This window comes from Sturnus vulgaris, chromosome 1 (genome assembly GCF_052056855.1).
Source record: "Sturnus vulgaris isolate bStuVul1 chromosome 1, bStuVul1.hap1, whole genome shotgun sequence".
Taxonomy (NCBI): Eukaryota; Metazoa; Chordata; class Aves; order Passeriformes; family Sturnidae; genus Sturnus; species Sturnus vulgaris.
Genome location: NC_142243.1, coordinates 115,215,280 through 115,220,739, shown reverse-complemented (window position 1 = coordinate 115,220,739; position 5,460 = coordinate 115,215,280). Strand labels below are relative to the sequence as shown.

The following is a 5,460-nucleotide window of genomic DNA, read 5'->3' as shown; positions in this document are numbered from 1 at the left end:
GCTGAGAGGGGATTATGAAGACTTCATTTCAGTGCAGGAAGCCACTGAAAATTGTGGGCTGAGAAAAAGACCAGAACATAAGGACACATTGCCTAATAGAGAGGAAGGCAGCAATGAGTTAAAAACCTAACATTTCCATTGTCCCCAGGTTTCTTCCTTTAAAAAAATGAACGTTCTGGCTTATCTTCTAATGAAATCATACTTTTGTTGGCAAAATATATGCTAAAACTTGAATGATAGAGAAGATTAGCATGCTGCCTGCACAAGTCAGTTTGGGAATGAAGAGAAGTCTCCACAGTACAGCATAAACATTGACATACTGGAGGAAATCTAGCAGCCGGCCACCAGACTGGTCAAGGAACTGGAGCACAGGCATATGAGGAGATGCTTAGAGAGATAACTCCATTCACCTTGGAGAAGAGGAGGCTTAGAGAAGACCTGACTGCAACAGCTACCTGTCCTTAGGCAGATAAGACAGATTCTCCTGCATGTGTCCAATGATAGGCAATAGACTTAAGATGTAACATGGGAAACTCTAATTAAGTATAAGAAAATATTTTTACCATAAAGATAGTCAAATACTGGAGTAGAGGATGTGGGTTTTCCATTTTTGGGGGGGTAAAAGGCTTGAATAGCCTGAGCTATCTGATCTAGCTGGACCTCTTTGGAGCAGGGGGACGGACTAGATGACCCCCAGAGGACCTTTGTAATGTAAATTCTTCTGTGATTCTGTGAATCTCAGCTTTCTAGGTTCTAAGAGCTTATGTTTTCAGATGTTCTTCACCTTAAAGACAAGAGGCAAGAAAGATTCTTGTTAGAGACACAAGCTGCCCAGGCTGATTAAAAAATGTCATCTCATTTTTGTGAACAGTATTTATATTCTATACTGTGGTAGTCATATGAGAAAAGCAATACTTCTTATTTGTATATCTGCAAGACACTGCTCTTTTGGGCACTTGATTCTGTGTGTTTTACCTCTGTGCCTTGCTCTCAACCCTTAAACTGCACCAACACTAATCTCTATCCTACTGCTTACCCTTTAAGGATTAAAAAGGCTTCTATAAGTAGTGCATTGTACAATGCAGTGACTCAGTAGTGGTCCCATCCTTTGCTTTGCTGGCCCAGCATGTCTTAGGGAGACTTCCAGGGTGCATTCTCAATGAGAGAGAGAGAACTTATACAGGACTACTGTGCCTGCTTCACAGGGCCAGTCCTTACAGTCCTCCCTGTTGCATGGGTGACTTTGCTCTGTAGACCAGGGACAGCCCTATCACACTAGAAACACTTCTGTGTGGCAAAACTGCCAAAGTGTGAGAGGACATGGGAGTCACACAGCCTGCCATGCCTTCTCTTAGTGCTAGCTTTTGGGTTCACTTTGCAAGAAAGAGATTAATACTGAGAAGAAAAGAAGTCAGGAGTCTGAAGTTCTTTTATCTCTCACTTTCCAATCCTCAGCAGACTACTTCGTATCCCACATCTCAGTTCCATCATAGATAAGAGGGGTAATTATAGCAACACCACAGCAGAAGCTGTGGGACTTCACATTTACAGAGGTCTTTGCAAGTATAAGCTGCCCAAAAATACAGATTCCTTTCTGCAACCCTTCAAAATAAAATATGCAGAAGCTGGTAATTCCTCCCCATTTCTCTGCTGTCAGGGAGTAGCCTCAGTGGCAGAATGTTGAGTCTATGATCTGTGATCTCAGCCAAGCAAAATTCACCAGTTTAATGAGATACTGCAAGTTAGTGAACCATTTCATTGCTTTGGCTCCTCAGAAGTGTCTAGGCATTGATTACAATCGCATAGTGTAAATAATTCTGGTTTGTAACTCCTCATGTGTTTGAACTCTGATGCTGGCATTCCCGTGCCATACCGTGTTAGACATTCAGACAACTGTGCTGATGACATATTTCCTCTTACTTTAATAGGCCTTTCAGGAATGAACAAGCATTCCCTTGTATACTACTATGGTTCCCATCACTTGATGGTCACACTTAATTAAGCACTATTTTAGTAGAGAGCTGGTTACACTTCATTTCATTAAGTGATTTCATAATCACCAGAGGTACACTGACAGCTCTGTTATTTGAAGCTATGTGAAAAGGGGCAGCAGAGACAACAGTAACATTTTGCAGCACTTCCTCATCAATGATTTTCCAGGCACTACTCTTGCAGAGTGCAGTTACATTTCCATTAGCATTTAGATTTTTGGCTCAAGGCTATCTGAGTCTTGAGGTATGATAGATCATATCATATTACCAGTACCTTTAGCAATGCTGGTCCCTGAATCCTTAAAGTCATCATTTTTATATAAAGTAGATACAAGAATTTCTTCATCTGTCTTCTCTCCTTTAGGTTTTTTTGTTCATAGTCAGCAAATAAATGTGATTAAAGGACAAAATCCCATTTGAAAAATGTAAGAAGGAATCAGTTGTGAAACAATGTTGAAAGGTTCTCCAGTGTGATAAACCAGGCAATTTAAAAACACTGGGCAATTAACTCTAAAGTATGTAGGTATCACAAGACAGGAAAAACATTACTAATATTACATAATGGACATTGCAGGATACATGTAAAACCATACATTAAAGCTGCATGCTAGAAAAATCTTCTCACAACAGTTTATATTCACTCATAGGGATATGTAGTGCATAGATGGTTTAGTGTTTCTAATGTGAAGGCAAGTTTCCTAATTGAATTGGGAATTTTGCACAACTGTATTTCAATCCTAGATCTAAAGTTCAGTCTACCTGTGCTTTAAGACACATTTCAGTTTAAGAGGGAAAGAATTATTAGGAAAACATCATCATAATGGAGAGCGAGATGGAAGATATAGCTATGTAGCAAAAGCCAAAAATAATGCCAAAGACTTGAATTTTGTTGTGAAGCCCTTTGTCAATGAAGTTTGGATTTAAAAAATGGTGAAAATTAATAAAATGTATCTTATCTAAAATAGCATCTTTGCTCTATCTAGCCTTTAGTTGAAAATAAATGAAGAAATAGCTGAACATTTACCATACGCTAAAGCAGACAAAAAGAAAAAAGTATCTTGTGCCTAAGAGTCAAATGATATGACTACTTGTTACTGTGATTCCTTAGAGACCTTTTCTATATAAAGATCATGAGCATGACATGCTAATGAAAAATTTCCTACCAATTTCATCTGTTTTCACTTTCTTGCATGTATCAGGCTATTATCATTTGTGATAAGATGGGTTTGTCACTGGAGTCCAGAATATAAAGGACACAGTCCTTTCAGTCCTGGGTGGAATTCCCTTTTGTGTGTTCCAGTTCACAAACACACATACAATACAAAAAAACAAAACTAAAACCAAACCAAAACAAAACAAACAAACAAAGAAATCCTCATTTAGCAATGAAACTAGATACATAATAATGTATGGGAAAATGCAGCATGCCATACCCCCACCCAGTTCAAAACGCAGTTATGAGAAGTTCCATGTAAATTGTGTGAGCTTTTGCATAGAAATTACACTGGTACTAAAAGAGAAAAAAAAAAGGCAAACCTACTATGATTTTTACAACTGGACAGCCCAAAATATTCTCTTAAATAGTTTATATTCCTGCAATATCTTTCGCACATATACTCTTCATGGTACCTATGATCAGAGGCCAATATTGAGTCTTTTTCCCTAAAGGACCTCCGTGGCCTAAGAAAGGATTACAGCCGACGACCTGATGAGTCTATAATTAGTTGGTTGGTCCGTCTTTGGGATGCTGCAGGCGAGGCTACAATTCTGGATGGCACTGAAGCCAGGCATTTGGGATCCCTGTCACATGATCCTGTCATCGACCAAGGGATGATGAGAGGGCTTAACCCTCACAGCCTCTGGGCACGGGTCCTGGACAGTGTAGCACAAAGATACCTGTGTGCAGACGATCTTTATATGCAGCAGACCCACTGGAAGACAATAGAACAAGGGATCCAACGCCTGAGAGAAATGGCAGTGGCAGAGATTATCTTCTCAGATGACATAACAACTAGGAATCCGGACTTGGTACCATGGTACCTATGGTGGATTCACATCATTCCAAATCTAAAGGCAGAGTAAACCATGTGCCAAGTATTTAAGTGACCTGTTCAAAGTTGTGTAACAAGTTACTGTTATCCTGGCTGTCTCAAGCTCTCATACTCTGCAAGCTACACCCCAGCTACAATTTGTACTGAGTCATTCAGCCACAGACATGGTAAGCAAAAAAAAAATTACATTACTCAGGTCTTAGAAAGATGATACTCTGTGTACTCAATAAATCAAGGAAAAGGAAATCAGCAATGGGCTTTGAACCAAAAATGCAACTTCATGGCAAGGTTACTCAGATTTCAGAATCCCAGAATCACACAGAATAAGCTCAGTTGGAAGGGACCCACAAGGATCATCAAGTCCAGCTCCCAGCCCTGCACAGCACCATGTTCCCAAGAGTATATTTGGTTATCAAGAGAAGATATTCTCACTGTCTTAAGAGGAAATCACCAGGGGTTTTTAGATAGTTCTGCAATCACAAAAACCCTAATTCCTTGAAGAATAATTTAGCATTTTCTAGGTAGGTGAGGCATGGCTCAGAAGTGACAATGACCCTGCTTGTGTACTAAGCAAAAGATTACAAACTGTAACAGGATCTAAATAAACATCCATGTCCGTATCTCTTGGATGATTTGCAGAGCATTTCTCATCCTGCATATGACATATTTTAAATTATCATTTCAAGAGCCTGTCTCATGTGACTTTGAGCATTTCTGGGCTGCCAGTTATATGCATTGACTGGACTCTTCAGTTTTAAAGCGCTGTGCATTCTCTGTCGTGCTACAAAAACAACATTATTAATAATAAAGACAAATTCCTGAAGGGAAACTAGAGAACATCCTACAAATCTTTGATTTATAGGAGAGTCAGAGCTGCATCATTCAAATACCAGAAATTCATTTTCAGGAATTTTGGCAAGTTTTTATAACCAATAAATTATTACTAGTTTTCCTTGGTATTCATTATAACATTAATGGTGGTGGATTCCTGCATACATATTTGGTTTTAATGTCCAAATATGTGTGAATCCTTCTGGAATTTAACAGAACAAAATTAAACATCAAAGTCATAGGAGGAAATCTAAAACATTTTCTTTTTTAATAGGCAGATATTCAGAGACTGAAGATTTAGTCTTCACTGAAAAGTTTTGCCAACATAGCTGCTGCTGATGGTTATGATATTTTTCAAGAGGCATAGACACAGCATGACAAAAGCATTCTTGACATCCATCTTTCATACCTTATGTCTTCCATAAACACGTGAATTCTCATGCTGTCTCACAAGCATTTAAATTAATGAATTTTGCAGTCCCCAAGCAGCTGAAGGGACACAGCTCTGGGGCTACAATCTCTCATGTCAAGATACTACACCTTTTAAACGTGTCTTCTCTGGAAGGAATCAAGTGGAAAAGCTCTGA

The 5,460-nt window shown here is 39.0% G+C and overlaps 1 non-coding gene across 1 annotated transcript; it reads left to right on the top strand.

Annotated features, from left to right (window-relative positions):
* Positions 1–200: 200 nt before the first annotated feature.
* On the top strand, positions 201–303 carry LOC148225431 (U6 spliceosomal RNA). Its single transcript, XR_015799084.1, has one exon. It is a non-coding gene; the product is annotated as a U6 spliceosomal RNA (small nuclear RNA).
* Positions 304–5,460: the final 5,157 nt, after the last annotated feature.